The sequence below is a fragment of the Brassica napus genome, chromosome C7, assembly GCF_020379485.1.
Source record: "Brassica napus cultivar Da-Ae chromosome C7, Da-Ae, whole genome shotgun sequence".
Lineage (NCBI taxonomy): Eukaryota > Viridiplantae > Streptophyta > Magnoliopsida > Brassicales > Brassicaceae > Brassica > Brassica napus.
The window spans coordinates 27,013,688-27,034,053 of NC_063450.1; positions in this window are offsets into that span (position 1 = coordinate 27,013,688).

Consider the following 20,366-nt stretch of genomic DNA (forward strand, 5'->3'; position numbering starts at 1 on the left):
ATCTTCTAACATTTAAATAAACCCATATCGTGACTATACATATATTTGATATAAATGTTGCTCTGGTATATCTCGACCTGAATCATTTTTTATAAAAATTTGATATCAAGCTTACTATCATATATGAAATTGAGATATCAGACCACTGAAATTCTATCTACATTCTGAGGTCAGATATTCGAACTATGATAAACTTCAGATAATGAGTATATACTGATTTGGATGTTTTGAAGTTCAGATGTTTGCTGAGGAAGAAGCTATAGAACCATCCCATCAATGGCTTACCTTTACATGTAGAAATTTGATCAAACAAAGTCAATTGAATTTCATCCTCATTAGGGAATCTAACTTCTTTACAGAGATTCATTATTATCCTGCATTTAACGCCTTTCTATGCATTATTTTCTATATCATATTATTCACACTCGTGGTTTATGAGTGTTTTTTTTTTAAAATTAGGTTAGTTAATTTAATGGATTGGGTATTTTGGACTTTAACTCACATTTTCTTTCTTTCTTTGTTGTTTTATGTTATTCTAGTCATTACAAAAAAAAAAAGTTATTATAAGTAATTTCCCTATATTATAACCAAACTGTATAATTGCATCCTTAAACCGAATCGTATAAATGCTTTAGATATGATGCTAATTTATATAAGATTTTCCTAAATTCACGTGATTAAGACTCAAAAAATACGAATTTATACTATTATATATACAAAAATATTTATCAATTACATATTTAGATTTAAACGAGAATTTTGAGTGTATTATAACCAATCATTATTATTTTTTAAGTTTTGTTTTCTTAATATTTATTGGACTATGATAGTATATTCTAATAATGTTAAGATATCATGCTGATATATATATATATATATATATATATATATATATATATATATATATATATTTCATTTAATTTAGCTTTTTTTTTCAAAAACGAATCTATACTGTTAAAGATACTAAAATATATTCGTTTAAAAGAGATTTTTTTAAATAAGGTTTCTAAAATATTTAGCAACTCTACATATAGATTTAAACGAGAATTAGTGTATTATAACCAATATGAATATTTATATGTTTTATTTTCTTAATATTTATTGATCCATTTACATATATTCTAATAACGTTAAGATATTATTCTGTTTTAATACTATTTCATTTAATTTATATTGATAAACACTCAAAAACTAATATCATATCAAAGATACAAATTCAGGTAAACAGATCGGGTAGTTGGATCGGGTAAAAATCGTTTTTGGATCTGACTTCTTCTGGTCCTAGAAATTTGGACCTTTTGGTTCGGGTTCGAGTCGATTCTTTTCGGGTCCGATGAGTTTAGGTACATAATTTAAATACCTATAAAATATAATAGGGTACTAACGTGTCAGGATTGGTTCATGTATTTAGGATCCCAAAAAGACTAGAAGTTCCCGAAAACCCAAAAATAATTTTGAAACACAAAAAATACCTCAAAACCCAAAAAATTACCAGAACAATATTCAAATACCAAAAAGTCCCAAGATTTACCAAAATCTGATCCTAAAGAACTGAAAATACCCAAAATTTATTTGAATACCCAAAATATATGTTTTTAAAATTGAAAATTTTACCCAAAACTTGAAACTATAATCAAAAACCCATCCCAAAACTTAAAATATGTATATAATACCAAAAATATATCTGAAATACCCGGATATACATAATATACACAAAACATTTTGGATACTCCCGATCAGGTCTCAAGTAGGACCCGGACTCAAACCGAGACCCGCATGTCCAAGAAAATACCCTATAGGTATTTTTCCCTGAACCAAACTTGTATTTTTGGGTCAATTTCGGTTCGTTTTTTAGATCCAAATAAAATACTCATACCTAATAGAGAGTTACATAATCTCAAATAAAATACCCATACAAATCTCAAATAAACTACCTCAAAAATTATAAAAAGAAATTTAAAAATTCCTTCTTCGATATAATATGAGTTTGTAACATAATAATGCAACAATCCCAACATACTAATTCATATGAAAATTTGTATATAATCCAAAAAATATGCGCTTTCGAAGCGCGGATCAAAATCTAGTGATATACAACTGAAGCAAACTGATTGTCATACATAAATATTATTCCATGATACTAGTTGGACTAATCGATTAATAAACTAGTCAAATTCTAGGAATCAATCAATTGCAAATATACAATATTAAAATTTTGCAACCGGAAATTTAGCATATAAATTTGAATAATTTTTGGACTTTAGTTCATTATTATAGTGTTTAGAGGGACTTGTTGTATTAAAAGTTTCATAAAATTTTAGTTTTTTAATTCTTTCTTATTGGATATGGTATTTATAAAAAAAAATCTAACATATTCATTATTATTAGATATAGTATTTGTAGAAATCTTATTAAAACTTCCTTTATTGGAAAATATGGATTTGATCAATAATTTATATCAAAGATTATTTTGGATTATTAAAAAATAATTTGTGCTTCAGATTCAACTGAAAAGATGGAATTTTTAAAAATAAAAGAAAACAATGACACATCTATACTATTATTGGTCTTACCTTATATATTTGTAACAATATATTAGTCAATACCATATATTTAACCGATTTTTATTCCTCCCTCTAACAATGTGCGTGATATTATTAATTAATATCATTAGTTTGTTACCGAAATTAGAGGGAATCAAGTTATGGGGACTTTCCCATCTATGCAGCATGTCCATATGTGCTATTTTATTGTTTATTGTTTATTGTTTATACTTCTTGATTAAAATGAACTGCATATTTAATTTAGTACTATATATATATATATATATATAATCTTTCCATGATGAGGAAAGATGGACGTCTAATAATACAATCATCCATCAACTAAAAACATGGTTCAAAATCTTATTTTAAATTTATTATTATTATTACTCTTCGTTTTATATAAAACACTTCTTCTATAAATTAACTTTATGCTCAGGATCTACAATATTTATATATATTGTTTTATTAAACATATTGTACTATATCATTTTACACTATATAGTTTTAAATATTTACAAACTCAAATTTAATAAAAATAGTTTGGCAAATCATATGTTAAAACAAAATTATATATATATATATATATATATATATTACGTCAACTTAATTTTTATAAAAATATTATAATAAAAAGAATTACTAAGAAAGTTTAACAACTATTGAAAACATACAAATATGTTCTATTGAATTAGCTAAAAAAATCTACTAAGTAAATCTTAATCTATATCAATTTAACAAATGTAACTCTTATAAAATAAACAAAATATAGTGAGAGAGTAGGTATGGATATTCTGATATTCAGGTCAAGTGTTTTTTATCTTGGTTTTTTGGGTCCTAAATATTTAGACCCAATAAATATTTAAATTTTTTTAATTAGGGTTTAGGTTGGTTCCATGTCCGGGTCGGTTCAATAAATATTTAAATTTCTTTAATTAGGGTTTAGGTTGGTTCCATGTCCGGGTCGGTTCGGAATAATAATACAAATACATGTAACATACATGTAATATTTGGGTACGTATCAGGTCTAGGTTGGTTCAGATATTAAGATCTGAAAAGATTAGAAATACTTGAAAACCTTAAAATAATCTAAACTTGAAAAATAACCAAAAACTCAACAAACACTCAATATATATTCAGATACCCGAAAAAGATCTGAAATGCCTCCTGAAATATAACCTGAAAAACAAAAAATACCAAAAATATATTTTTAAAAATTTGAAATTATTACATGAAATCTGAAAGTATAACTGAAAACTTAACTCAAAAAGAGAATATATGTAATATTGAAAACAGATCCAAAATACTTACATATACCTAATATACACAAAACATTTCATGTACGTTGGGTATCCGACCGGGTTTTGGGTAGGATCCGTCTGAACCAAGATCCGCTGGTCCAAAAAAATACCCAATATGTACATTTCCCTGGACTTGGACACGATCGGGTTTTTTTCAGACTCGAGTAAATGTCTAGGTTTAAGAAAGAGAATTATATAAAAATGTACATAGAAAATCTCAAATAAACTAATTCATAAATTATATAATTTTTTAAAAAATTCTCTTCTTCAATATTATACAATTTTGTTACATAATAATGTACAACAACCGTAAAATACTAATTCATGTCAAATTTTGTCTATAATTAAAAAAAACGTGCTTCGAGTATAATCCAAAAAACTTCGCGCTTCGAAGCGCGGATCAAAATCTAGTCTAATCTATTAAAACTAGAGTACAATTAGTACTTAACCCTTATCTTTTTCTAATATTTACCATGGAATGCCATTAGTTTTTAAATAATGTCGTTTTATAACTTGCTAACCATGTCTAATAAATTTACGGGTACTTAAACTTAAATAACAAAACTGAGTGAACCTAAAATCACATGATTTGTTAACTATAATGCTTCAGTTTGATTTCGTCTGCATAAATCACACCACAAGAAAACACTCCTAATTCCGACGGAGCTTCCGACGGACACCAAGGTCGTCGGACATTTGCGACGGAATACTGACAAATTTCCGACCAAATCCAAAAAAATGAAGTCGTCGGAATTCCGTCGGCGACGACATACGGTTCGTCGGAATTTTCCGACGACTTTTTGACGACATTCCGATGAAAAATGTAACCGTTGTAGTCGTCGGAAGTTCGTCGGTATATTCCGACGAAATTCCGACGACATTCCGATTAACATCAAAGTCGTCGGAATTCCATCGGTATTTTCCGACGGAATTCCGACGAACCATGTGACCGTTGCCGACAAATACATATGACCATTGTATAGCCGTTTGGGATTGGACAATTCCGACGGAATTCCGACGGACTTCTTTACATCCGTCGGAATTTCGTCGGAAAGTCGTCGGAGGTCCGTAAGCAATTTCCTATAAATACAACCCCTCCTCATTCAACTCATTCACACTTCATTCTCTCTTCATTCTCTTTAGTCATAACAATTCCGTGAAAATCATGTCTTCAGAAGTTTATTATCGTTCGTGGATGGATAAACCTCATTTGGATCCGAACACCAATTTGCTTACGGAAGAATACGTTCAAGGGATTGGAGAATTCATGAGGCTTGTTCAACAGCAACCGGATGCAAAAAGTGGTATGTTAAGATGTCCCTGCTCTTCTTGCAATAATAATAAGGTTATAAAAGAATTTGATGTTTGGACTCATTTGTATATGAAAGGGTTTTCACGTAATTATAAAGTTTGGTACCTTCATGGGGAAACTGGTTATGAATATGGTAGTACTAGCGAACCTCAGCCTGTTAGTGAACCTCAGCCTGATATTAGGTTAGAAGAATCTAGAACGGATATAGATTATGGTGTAGGTACTGAGCAGATGGTACATGATCATTATAGAGGGGAAGAACCAAACCCCGAGTCTAGGAGATTTTTTGACATGTTGGATGCAGGAAAACAACCTTTGTATCAAAATTGTAGAGATGGTCATTCAGTCTTATCATCTGCAACTAGATTAATGGGTATTAAGACAGACTATAATTTGGCTGAAGAATGTATGGATGCGATTACTGATTTTGTCAAAGGTATTCTACCTGAGGATAACCTTGCACCGGGTTCATACTAGATTAATGGGTATCAAAACAAATGTTCCTTGGTTAAATGATGGTCTGCCACTCCTATATTAATTATAAAATCATTTTAATTATTTTAAAATAGAAATACAGTACATTCGTATTATAAGGAGATTTTATGATTTCATTACTGTTTCTTTAGTCATTTACAATTAGACTAACAAATGTTGGTCATATAAACTATTATCTAAATTTTTGACGTCAAAAAAAAAAAAACTATTATCTAAATTAGTCCCAACAAAACATTACTGAACGAATTTAAATCTTTTTTTTCTAGCATATTCATTTAAACAATGTCATTAAAATACTGAACAAGCAATTAGAAAAATATCTTACATATGGATTTATGATACTGAAGAGTATTAGTTTAGATTTTTTTATTTTATGTATTGAAGAAAATCGGTAAGGTTTTTGCATTTGACAAAATATCTCAATACATAGTTACATTTATTTTTAACATATGACTGTATTAAAATAATTTAATATACTACTATATTTTAATATATTCATTTTGGAAAATTTTCAAAATATGACATGCTCCATTATGAACATTATCCTTACTCCATAAATCAATAATATAATTATTATAGCGTACTGTATACACTATAAAGAAATGTATTTTATATACATAAATAAACCAAAAGTGTATTTACATTTTTAAAAATTAAAATAAATAGGAGAAAATCTAATTATTTTGAAAATAAATAGGAGCAGATCCAGATTGAGATCATTAATATTAAAATTTGAATATATTTTAAGAGAGATTATTAAAAATTACAAATACGTATAAATTTTAAGAATATATTTCCAGTCCTTATTGTTTACTAAATATTTCAGATGCAAAAATATATTTTACATAGTAATATATTGATTTATATAATATCAAGAATATCTAATAAAAATTCATAGTTATAAACATCGAAATACTCAAAATACTCAAAATACTCTATAATTATTAAGTTGGTATTTGCAACAGATTTAATATTATAACACTTTTAATATCGAGAATTTACAAAATATATCCTGAATATAAATTTAAATCAGTTATTTATAAAATACAAGATATATTGTTTAAATGGAATTTGATAAGCCGAGAACCAATAACCGAACTGAAACACAAATAAAAAAAATAAAAACTATAACCACATTAATGTTCAAAAATATCTAAACGGTTCCTATATCTCTAGAACAGTAAAAACTAAACTAAATCAGAACTAAACTGAAAACCAAACTATCCAAATACAATTTATATGCCTAAATATTTTATTTATAAACCGAATTATCCAAAAAAGTTGATAACCTTATTACTTTTTATCCAAAATATTTACAATTATCATAATTTTCTGATATAACCAAATCACCCTAATAATTTTATCCAAAATATTTAAATTATCCAAGTGATCTGATATTTTATCAAAAAAATCCCAAAAAATGTTTTTTTTACCCAAATTATTCAAAACTATCCAAAAACGAAAACCAAACCAGAACCAAATTTTGTCGGGTTGCTTACATTATTATCCGCACAAACCAAAAACAAAAATAAGAAAACCAAAACCAACTCAAGTTCATAAATAACCAAACGGTTTTTGTATCTCTTTCAACTGAAAAACTAGAAACCATTACCAAACCGAAAATTCTCGTATGCAACCGAAAACTGAATGTCTATGCCTAAACATATTAGTGAACAAACAGACAGGTTAATACTGTTAAAAAAAAAACAGATAAGTTAATAAATTTGTCAACAAAAAATAAAATAGTTATGTGCTTCCTATGGCTTATCTAATATATTAATATAGAACATGGACCCATTTATCAATTTATAAATTCTCTTAATAATATATATACTATTAATAGATTGGATGTATCTTCGGTGCATTCCACTATATAATATACATACCAAAGTTGATTTATATTAGTTAAACTATACGAAACATAAAATTAGAGTTTCACCATTTTAACAATTAATATATGATATTATATATATATATATATATATATTCCTATATGTTGTTTTAATAGATTAGATTACAATTTTTTACAAAGTACATATACATTCATATAAACAAACAGCTAAAAGAATTGAATATTTGAAACAATAAATTACAACATATAAACAATCAAATTGTTATGTGTAGACATCTAAACTATTAAAACTGAAGTACAATTATTACTTAACCTTAACCTGGACTTTTTTTATTTGAAGTGTTATTAATGATTCACTGCATATATATATATATATATATATATATATAGATCATATACATAAAAACTCCATGCAATTCCTATTTCTCTAAACCCGAAAAATCAAAACCGAGCAAGTACTTCAATATTCAGAATATAATAAAATATTAATTACTTGAATTCCAGGTTTTGGATATTTATAAGTAAACGATATCCAAAAACCCTGAATTGCCCTAGTTTTTTCGAGTTTTCTAGATTTAATTCAGGTTTTTTGGGTATTTTTGGGATTTTGGTTTTAAACTTGAACCAAACCCAGACCATTCATAATTCGTTTCCACTTCAGATTTTATAAAAACAGAAACCCTATCTAAACCCAACATTATCCGAACCGATCCAATCCAAATGAAACCATTAAGTTGTTGTGTTTTGAAATGTTTATGTAATTATCGAAAAACAAACAACCGCGAGCGCGCGGATCATAATCTAGTTCTATCTGCTTTCACATACCTCACAAAGTGACAACTCACAACAAGGAAGCTTATTTCACAACCATCTTTTGTGTTGCTCTTATCCTCTACTTTCCTCATACTTCCCCTGGAGTTCCTTTGAAAGGTTTGGAAACAGCCATCACAGTGCTTCGCGTCAGAGGCTGAGCTCTCTTGGCCAATGCCGTCATCACCTCCGATTCCATGCTCTTCAATCTTGACATGACTTATTCTAACTACATACTTAAATATATAAAAGGAACATAATTTTTTATACGTGCTTTAGACGCCATTTTGATCGGGACCGGTACTGATAATAACTGTAGTCTTAACTGTAATCTCGAGAATTTTAAATAAAAATTACTATTTAATTTCTTCATACATAAAATAAATAGACTTTTAATTTTCATGGGGCTACAGGTTCTTTTCCATCCTTAGAAACTTGGATAGTTAACTAAAAACATATTGGACCAGGTTCAGTAGTTTAGAACCCAAAACCTATTTTTTTTATGTGAGCCCGAAACTCAGTAACGGCTAATTGTAAAGATCTTATTACTACCTGTTAGGAATCAAAGGTGGTGTTTGCGTGACTTATAGATATTAAAAATTGTAATAATATGAAGAGAGTATTAGTACCATACCAACAAGCTTCGAGTTACAGTAACAATGGAGCCATGCAGAGAGGATATATTCTTATCTTCGTCCAATATAGAGAGTCTTATCTTTGTCTGAGTCTGGCTCTAACTGAGAGCCCACTGATTGTGACTCTCTATAGTTTCTGCGTAAAGTTGCAAGAACACAAAGATTATAAGAATTTCTTTTTTTATTAGATTTAGAAACTCACACAAAACTAAGGTGATGATTGTTTGGATGGTTTTTAGATTTTAGTTTTTGGTTTTTGGCTTTTGGTTTTTAGTTTTTAGATTTTGGTTTTTAGTTTTTGGTTTTTGATTTTGCAGTAGTTTTTAGATTTTGAAAAAACTCGAATGGCAATTTTGGTTTTTAGCTTTAGATTTTTGATTTTACTGTAATTTTAGTTTTTAGAAAAATACAAATGATATTTTTTCAGGTTTTAATTAATTTTAGTATATTTTAGTTAATTATTTTCTGTTATTTTTTAAAACGTTAACTTATAATTTAATTTATTTTTTAAACAAACTTAAAATTACTCTAAGAATATATCAAAATTTTCAGTAAAATAACACCAATAGATTATTAACAAAACATGCAAACTTTACATAAAAGTAAATTTAAATAATTAAATTAATTTTAGTAATTTTAGTGGCAAATTTAAAAGAATGTTCTTAATATATATTATTTTGTATTATATATGTTAAACAAATTCTTATTACTAAAACTTATTTGCTCATACTTATAGTAGTTAGCATTTTATTTATTTATTCCTATATTAATGCACAAATGTAACAAAACTTTTAAATTTTAAAAAAAAAAAAAAACAAGAAAAAACATCGTGAGATGTAGAAACCAATAAAATTGGGATTTTGGTTTTTCTTTAGAAAATAACAGTTATTTGAAAAACTAGTTTCCCTAAAATGTAGGGAATCTATTTTCTTAAAAACTTGATTGTCTAAAAATTGGTTTTTCCAAAAACAAAAGCCAAAAACTACTTCAAAATCTGTAAACAATCAACCTCTAAACCTTTCAATGTGTTTCTCTTGATGTTATATTTCTCTCCATGAGACTTTTTTATATAGGACTAAGCTACTCCTTAACCTAATAATAATATGGAAACATAAATCCTAAGCTTGATTTGTTTTTCTTTTTTCTTAACCCAATAAACTTCACTTTAATGAGTTAACTTGCTCCTTAAGTTAATTGGAATTATCCAACATTCTCCCCCTTAATTCCAACTCGAATCCCGTTGAATTTAGATCCAACACTTGTTCTAACGAAACTACGATGTGAATGAACTTTGTTCTTGGAAGTCCCTTCAAGAACTTCTTTACCATATTCGTTTCTTTCATTATCTCTCCTAACGCGGCTGCTCTCGATGCTAAGACTGAAAGTTTCCTGCGTAGTCATCCACCGTGTCAGTGTCTGCCATCTTCAGGTTGTCGAACTCCGACATCAAAGTCTGTAACCTCGCTTCTCTCACGCGATCAGCACCTAGGTTACGGGATTTGATAGCTTCCCAAATCTTCTTCGATGTATCATGTTCTCTTATCTGAAGTATTAGCGCTTCCGGGACTGATTGAAAGATCAGAGCAATTGCCATATTGTTCTTCTTTGCATCATCACTCCCTGGATCAATTGTATCCCAAACTTCGTATAAACGAAGCATCACTTTCATTCGCATCGACCATACGGTGTAGTTGGTCGTATGTCTTTCTTCATCTCAAGACCTTTATCACGTCCTTGAGAATTGTTATCTTCTCCCATTTTTTTGATCGAGTTACAACTCCTCTTGTAAACGATCTTCGAAACCTGGAGCTCTGATACTAATTAAAGTTGCAACAACACAAAGATTATAAGAACTTCTCTTTTTATTAGATTTAGAAACTCACACAAAACTAAACATTTCAATGTGTTTTTCTTGATGTTACATCTCTCCATGAAACTTCTTTATATAAGACTAAGTTACTCCTTAACCTAATAATAATATGGAAACATAAATCCTAAGCATGATATGTTTTTTTTCCTTAACCCAATAAACTTCACTTTAACGAGTTAACTTGCTCATTAAGTTAATTAGAATTATCCAACATCTGCTTGGAGAATCCATTGATACTCCGGAAGAACTAGGCAGATTTGGTTACTGGCGGCACGGAATCTAACGGGATGGTCTCGAAGATATATGCACTGTTCAAACGAGTCCTCTCCTGCACCAACCGGGGCATTTCGCTAGTAAACAACTGGGCAAGAGCCTAAAGCACCAGTAACAAATTAGAAAGAAGTGTGAACAGAACATAACTGGAATATAACTTCTCTTGGTTGTGTGCTTGTGGCTTGAATGTTGTGACATTTGATTTGATATAGGTTATAAGTGATGTTACTTTCGTGCGCAACGAAAGTAAAATTAAAAAGATCTATTTACCTTTTTGGATATCATATAATTTACTTGAAGTATTTACCTTGTGTTCTCTATATTGCTTTTCTAATGGTAATTTGTTGGTTACTTGGTTGTGTATATTTTGTATATGGAGATATAAATGTTTCTATCATTTTATAAAAGAACCCCACATGTTCCATTTTCCTTGTTACGAGGATGTGAGAGTTTACACGCAATCTCGTGCCAAAAGCAAGCATAAAATTTAGATTTACAAATCGGAATAATACATATGAGATCATTGAACACGACAACGATTCAACAACTAGTTCTCTTTTATTTTTCTTTCTTTCGGAGATCATTGATTTGTCATGAAGAGCTTTGTTTATGGTCGAACACGATCAAACTCTAAAGTTTCTGATCTTTGGTGGTGATATTTTTTTTTTTTCGGAACGTACACTACAAGAAAACAGCGGTATTCTGACAGACATTCCAACGGAAAATGAAATCCTCGGAATATACCGAGGAATTTCCGAGGAAATTCCGAGGGAACACAAAATTGGGGTTCCTCGGAATATACCGACGGAATTCCGAGGAAACCTCAGTCCGTCGGAATATTCCGAGGAACAATGTGTTCCTCGGAAAAAACCGATGAATTCCGAGGAAATATTATAGCCGTTGGGGGATTTTACAAAATTCCGAGGAAATTCCGACGAACTAGCCTTTTCCGTCGGAATTCCGTCGGAATTTCCTCGGTATGTCGGCAGGATTTAATCTATATAAACAAGCACTCCTCTTCCTCTTCATTCACTCCATATCTTCATCCTCCCTCTTACTCTATTTACACACGAATTTGATTCATAAAAAATATGTCTTCTTCAAATTATTTTCGTTCTTGGATCGATCGACCTCATTTGGATCCGAACACGAGATTGCTTACGGAAGAATACCAACGAGGTATAACCGAATTCATGGGGTTAGTTCACCGACAACCGGAAGCAAAAACAGGTAAGTTAAGATGTCCTTGCTCTAATTGTAAAAATAGAAAGGTTATTAAAGAGTGGGATGTTTGGACTCATCTATATTTGAGTGGGTTTACACGAAGTTACAAAATTTGGTATCATCATGGGAAAACTGATTATGAACATGGTAGTACTAGCGAACCTCAGCCAGCGGTTAGATTAGAAGAACCAATTAGAACGGATGTAGATTATGGTGTAGGTACTGAGCAGATGGTAAATGATCATTTTAGAGGGGAAGATTTACCCAATGCAGAAGCTAGGAGATTTTATGATATGTTGGATGCTGGAAAGCAACCATTGTACGAAGGTTGCAGAGATGGTCATTCAGCTTTATCATCTGCTACAAGATTGATGGGCATTAAAACAGATTATAATTTGGCTGAAGACTGTGTGGATGCGATTGCTGATTTTGTAAAAGATATTCTACCCGAGGATAATGTAGCTCCTGGTTCATACTACGAGGTTCAGAAACTCGTAGCTGGTCTTGGTTTATCGTATCAGGTAATAGATGTATGCAGCGACAACTGCATGATTTATTGGAGGGCGGATGAACAGCGGGTTACATGCAAATTTTGTGGAAAGTCTCGTTATAAAGATACGAGTGGAAGAGTTCCAGTGCCATATAAAAGGATGTGGTATTTACCTTTGACGGAAAGGTTGCAGAGGTTGTATCTGTCTGAACGCACAGCGCAACCAATGAGATGGCATGCGGAGCACTCAACAGATGGTGAGATCAGACATCCTTCAGATGCAAAAGCGTGGAAGCATTTCCAATCAAAGTATCCCGACTTTGCGTATGAGAGAAGAAATGTCTACCTTGGATTATGTACTGATGGTTTTAGTCCGTTTGGCAAGAGTGGAAGACAATATTCTCTATGGCCCGTCATTCTTACACCATACAACCTCCCCCCAAACTTGTGCTTGCGACGAGAGTTTTTGTTTCTCTCGATTCTCGTTCCCGGACCAGAGCATCCAAGAGATCACTTGATGTGTTTCTTCAGCCACTAATATATGAGTTGCAACAACTATGGGCTCAAGGTGCTGAAACATACGATGTTTCGTGTAAAGAAAACTTTCAAATGCGGGCAGTACTAATGTGGACAATAAGTGATTTTCCAGCATATGGTATGTTGTCTGGATGGACAACGCATGGAAGGCTATCATGTCCATATTGTCAAGATAACACTGATGCTTTCCAACTAAAACACGGAAGGAAAACGTGTTGGTTTGACTGTCACAGGAGATTCCTACCACCTGATCATCCATATCGTAGGAGTAGGAATTTGTTTACGAAGAACAAGAGGGTGTTTGACAGTCCACCTCCGGAAATTTGTGGGAAAGATTTGAAGATACAACTAAGAGATTTTGGTGCAGAAAGGACGCCAGAAGTCGGTGGACATGAGCGTTTTCCGGTAGATGCTGTTGGAGAACTACATAACTGGCACAAAAAAAGTATTTTCTGGGATCTGCCATACTGGGAGGATCATCTGCTAAGGCATAATTTAGATGTCATGCATATTGAGAAGAACTTTTTTGACAATCTCATGAACACGATCCTTAATGTTCAAGGTAAAACAAAGGATAATTTGAAGTCAAGACTGGATTTAGTCGATATATGTGCTCGTTCAGAACTTCATGTTGATGAAAATGGTAGGGCTCCTTTTCCCATATACCGACTTGATGCAGCGGGAAAAGATGCGTTATTTGATTGGATTTCAAACGATGTGGAATTTCCAGACGGTTACGCATCAAATTTGCGTAACTGTATCGACAGAAAGGAAGGAAAGTTTACTGGCTTGAAAAGCCACGATTGCCATGTAATGATGCAGCGCCTCCTTCCGTTCGCCTTCAAGGAACTATTACCACGAAATGTTCATGAAGCAATTGCAGGGATAAGTGGTTTCTTCCGCGATTTATGCACGAGATCAGTGACTCTTGAAGGTATTGAAAATTTGAAGACTAACATAGCCGTGATTCAGTGCAACCTTGAGAAGATATTTCCTCCCTCATTTTTTGATGTTATGGAGCATCTTGTTATTCACCTGGCAAGAGAATTGGAACTTGGTGGTCCTGTGCAGTATAGATGGATGTATCTGTATGAGCGGTATATGTTCCATTTGAAGAAAATGGTGAAAAATTTAAGTAGGGTGGAAGGTTCTATAGTCGCACAGATGATCAATGAAGAAACTTCAAACTTTGCCGAGTACTACTTTCCAGCAGAAGTTCAGACCAAAAACAGAAGACCTGCTCGGCATGATGATAGAGGCGAACGGGCAGCATATCATGTTACGGTTCCAGACATTTTCACAGATGTTGGACGACTTAGCGGAAAACCAAAGGACCGTCGACTTACTGAGCAGGAGCGCAGTCATTTGCAAACATATTTGCTCACCAACTGCGAAGACGTTCTTCAATATGAGAGGTAAATAAATGAGCTTACAAATTTTTATTTTAACAAGTTGAAATTTAAATCTTAATTAATTACATTATTGTCATCATATACAGGATTTTCATGGCAGAAAAGCGGTTCGAGTATAGATACGCCACAGAGGACGAACTAGAAGAAATGAAGCAGAGAGAATTTAGTGGATGGATGTTTACTTATGTGAGTGCTTTAAACAAATTAAAATATATTTATCACATATTTATACTAATTCACATTTATTGATATAATATATATATATGTGCTATTAATAGGTGTCTGCTGGTTTGGCCAGAGGTGAAACATTTGACGATTGGATACGTGAGATGGTCGTTGGACCAAACTTTGTTGTGAAGTCATATCCGAGATTTTGTACTCGAGGATATGCATTCACAACTCAGAAGAGGAGACGTTCGAGTACGACTTATGATGCTGGCGTTTGTTCTGCATCAGGAGATGATGTATACTACGGACACATACATGAGATTTTGGAAATTAAGTATTTGGGCATGGTTGGATTGCGCTGTACTGTTTTCTATTGTGATTGGCACGACAACACCCCAGATCGAGGTGTGAGAACAGATGCATTTGGTGTTACATCAGTAAATTCGAGGCGAAAGCTGCAATATTATGATCCTTTCATTCTTGCTTCTCAGGCCGATCAGGTAATTAAATGTTAATTATTCAGAATGATTCATCATCATGTGTATTAATTTATAATTTTTCTAAATGTTACAGGTTTGTTATATCAAGTACCCCCGGGTAAGGAACAGAGATGATCCATGGGTTACTGTTACAAGACTCAACCCGAGAGGCCGAGTTCAGGGAAGTTCTGAGCTGGAAGACCCACTACAACCAAGCACATCCGGCAACTTAAGTGCAGCAGAAGATTTAGCTGGAGTTGGCCTTGTAGTCGATTTAACCGACTTTGGAGAGGAAGCCGTCGTTCACGTAGAGGATGAACCAGTGATTGGAGAGTTTCACAAAGATCCAGATTCAGATTCATCTGGTGATGATGACTCGGAAACAGACTACCATTGAACTTATTTATTTTTATTTTTAAAGAAATACCGAGGAAATTCCGAGGAACACTTGATATAACCTCTTTCCTCGGATAATAGTTATTTGTTTTATCTAGCAAGGCAAAGCTGAATACGAATTAAAAACTACTCAGAACACAACCAAATAAAACGAAGAAACCATGTAAAAGAAATACGAACTCATAATTAAGAAACCCAAAAAAAAACTCAGTTCAAAATTAACAGAAAATAAGACCATAAAACGTTAGAATAGAAAAGAAAATAAAATAGCCGGTGATAGCTCCTACTCCTCGTCTCCTGCTCCAGATGTTCCTGCATCGTTGGGTCTCTTGGACCTCTTTCTTACCCTGTGTGTACCACTCGAACCCGAACCAGAGGTGGATGGAGAGTTGTCCCGATGAACTACATCATCCTTTTGGCAACGACACGGCCGGATACGTGAAATGGCAGCCCAGATCTTGTGTAGCATGTCGTTGTTTGTCTTTATGCTCTGATCTCTCCAATGTTGTTGCTGGCGCGAAGTGGCGTTCGGTGGAAGCTCTTGCAGCTTGTACTAGCTGGAGTCTGATGGGAGTAGCTGATGGGGTTGTGAATCATCTAGAATGGCTTGTGCAGCCTCATCTTCTCCTTCTTCATCAACCACGCCCTTGCCTTTGGTCTGATATTTTGGCGTGAAGAAGGATGGCTTGTCTACTAGTGCGGTAGCAGGGGGTAGGAACTCAACTGCAGCCTCTGAAAGTAGAGAAGTGAGACCGATCTAAGGTAGGTGGCAGTAGAGTGTTTTCTTCGCTCGGTCCTGGAATACGTAGACGTAAGGACCATCCCGATGGATCCTCGAGTGGGGACCAGCAATGAACTCCTTACTTACTAGAGAAATGACATCCAGGTAGTTCCAAGCAATGTTGTTCGATCTGTCCAGTGCTAACTCCTGGTTCTTGCAGTCTACACCCACATGTCTAAGGATCCGAGTAATCACTGCACCAAATCCACATGCATTGCTCTTTTTTTTGGTTACTTTCCCCTTGTATCCTGCTAAGTTTGCGGCCAGCACCGCTCCCATGTTGAAGGCAGTAGCAGGTGGGAATGTAGAGTTTCCAAATGCCGGTAGCAAATGCCTCACACCTTGGTACAGGAGGCACAACTCCCATTGCGTGACTGATGCGGCTGTGGTTGTCCCGTATAGCAATGAGCCAATGAGGCGTGTGGCATATCTCAGTACTGGGCTCCGGATAAGTGACTCCTTTGCCTGAGAAGATCTATAAACCCCTGTGCCAATCGTTTCCCAGAAGTTCAACAGCTCTGAAGTCCAATAAAGACCAGATGTCCTCTCCCCTGCACTCAATCCAAATAGTCTGCAGAGGTCTGTGAAAGATACCTCATAGTATACTTTCTGCACTACGAATGCCAGAAAACCTTTCTGATGGCTATCATCGGGACGGGTGACGTATGCGGATGCTATGAACTGGCGTACCAACTCCGGATAAGTGGGTTCGTTGAGGTTGCATAGTTGGCCTAGACCCATGTTCTGGAACAGTCCTTCAATGTCTGCTTGGATTCCCAATATTGTCATCGTCTCAGGACATGCTAGTTGTGTAGCCGGAACGGCTACCTTCTTCATGTTGTTGTAGTGGGTGGTATCAGACTTATCCCACTTCTTTGGCCTTTGCTTCTCTCGCTGAGACGAACCCTCTTCTTGTGTGTTCTTCTTTGCTGACATTTTTGTGCGCTTCATTCTCTACAAAATAGAATCATTGCTCTCAACATGGTTATAATCAATTAAGAACTCAAAGCAACATGAAAATGAAAAGCGAAATCGAGTTGTGATAAAAAAAAACCAAATAGAAAAAAATTCTCAATCCCTAAATCATCTCAAATCCTGTTCCAAACTCGTTGATCACAGACAATTGTGTTCTATTCCATGTTTAAACATCTGTTTCATGCATATTTGATCAAGGAATCAACACGGAAATAAGAAATTCACAAAACCCAAAAAATTGCTCAAGAACAGGATTTCAGAATGTGGAGATTCGCGGAGTATACCTGTCTTAGGGTGAAGACGAGTGTAGGAATCAGGTAGAGCTCGAAAAATCAAGTGGAATGGAGCCCAAAATTGTTCAAATCGGATGATTATAGAGAGAGAAAGGGGGGGCGAATAATAGGGGAAATCGGAGGGGATGAGAGTTCTAAGGTTTAGATCCAGAAAAGGTCGGGTTTTGCCTTATAATTCTGTTTTCCGAACACACATCGATCGATGCGTTTTTGTTCTATAACGCATCGATCGATCACAATCTTACGGCCCGGTCCATATTTGTAATCGATCGATTTGTTTTTGTTCAAAAACGCATCGATCGATGCGTTTTTAAAAAAACATACAAGATTTTCCGAGGACATTCCGAGGAAAAATTGAGATTCTCGATCGATCGATGGGATACTCTCATCGATCGATCACAATCTTACGGCCCGGTCCATCTTTGTAATCGATCGATTTGTTTTTGTTCAGAAACGCATCGATCGATGCGTTTTTAGAAAAACATACAAGATTTTCCGAGGACATTCCGAGGAACAATTGAGATTCTCGATCGATCGATGGGATACTCTCATCGATCGATCACAATCTTACGGCCCGGTCCATCTTTGTAATCGATCGCTTTGTTTTTATTCAAAAACGCATCGATCGATGCGTTTTTAAAAAAACATACAATATTTTCCGAGGACATTCCGAGGAACAATTGAGATTCTCGATCGATCGATGGGATTCTCTCATCGATCGATCACAATCTTACGGCCCGGTCCATCTTTGTAATCGATCGATTTGTTTTTGTTCAAAAACGCATCGATCGATGCGTTTATTTAAATAAAATTACGTTTTGAAACCCCAAACACTAGTTCCTTGGAATTTCCTCGGAATATTCCGAGGATATTCCGAGGAAGAAGAGGGTTTCCTCGGAGTTCCCTCGGAATAATCCGAGGAAATTCCGAGGAAATAGGGTTTTTAAATCGTTTTTTGTGATTAAATTATTTGGGAATTTTTTTTAAAAAAAAATTAATTTATATATTTCTGTATTTATTAAATATATTTTTTAAATTTACAGGTCTCATGATGATCAGACCCGGCCTCGACAGCGTCGTGGTCGTGGTGGTACGGGGAGCCAGTCTCGGGATTCCAGCCATTTTCAGGATTCCCCTTCGCCCCACAGCTCCAACCATACATCTCCCTCTGCTGCACCCGCTCCTGCTCCTCTCGCTCCCGCTGCTGCATCCGCTCCTGTTCATCCGGGTCCTCCGGGAGTGATGCGTGTTGCGGAGTTGGTTCAACAGCCCGGTCGTGACCATCTTCCGTATCTCACTCCGTATCCACATGGAAGGGGTCAAACATGGTAATTAAACATTTTTTTTCTTTAAATTTGGATTCATTATTAACCGTTTGTTCTTTTACTATGGTTCAACCGATCCGGGAACGGGATCAGCGCATGGATCAACCGTATGATGTACTCGGCCCTCGACAGTGGACATCCGACTTTCACTCACTTCCCAACCGACAAGCAGGTTCTGTGGTTTCGTCAGTTTGCGGTAAGTATTCTAATTTTTTACTTATATTTTTAATCTTTAATATAAATTTTCTACTAATTGTGTTTTTTTTCAGCAAGAGTTCAACTGGAATTCCGATGAGACGCTCTTTATCTATCACCACTTCGTCCATAAAGTAATGGACAACTATGGGAAGTAGATCCACGAGTGGAAGAAGAAGTGGGAAATCAATAAGGTTCGATTTAATTTATTAAACCATTTTTTAATTTATTAAACTATTTTTTAATTTATTAAATTTTTCTTTTTTTTTTATTAAAAGGTCCCAAAGTCGATGAACGACACGGTCTGGAAGGAGTTGTGTGCGCATTGGGATAAGGAAGAGACGAAAGAAACTTCTTCCACCAACTCCACCAACCGCAAGAGCGACCGTAAAGGGAAGGGCATCTACAAGCATAACTTGGGTGCTCAATCTATTGCCACTCTCGGAGATCGCATGGTAAGTTCAACCGCTTTTTCTTCAATTATTTGAGTTTCAGAATTTAAATTTATTGTGCATTTCTTCTAATTTCTAATGTTTCTTTAATTTATGTTTTTTTTCAAGGCGGAAGAAAATGATGGCGAGCCAGTTGATGATCTCGCCCTAATGAGGAGGGCGTATACCAACAAGAAGACCGGCCAGATTGATGACGGTCTTGTGAGGGACGTGGTCGACCTGGTCCAAACTCAGGTGGTAGACGAAGTGTCTCAGCTTCAAACCGAGGATGACGCTTCGACGGCTTCGACCAACTTGTCCCGGTTTCGAATCAACGAAATCGTTGAATCCGTAAGTTCTTTGTTTTTAAAAGTTCAATTCATTTATTTCTTGGTTTAAATTTCTAAATTTGGCTTTTTTCTATTCAGTCGGTTCCAAAGAAGAAGGGACGTTTGGTCGGTTTGGGTCGTCGCACCCGGTCGGTTCCCCCTTCTTCTGCACCACCGCCCTTCGTTGATCCAGAAGTACTTACGGCCCAGTTGAAGGACAAAGATGATCGTATATCTTTG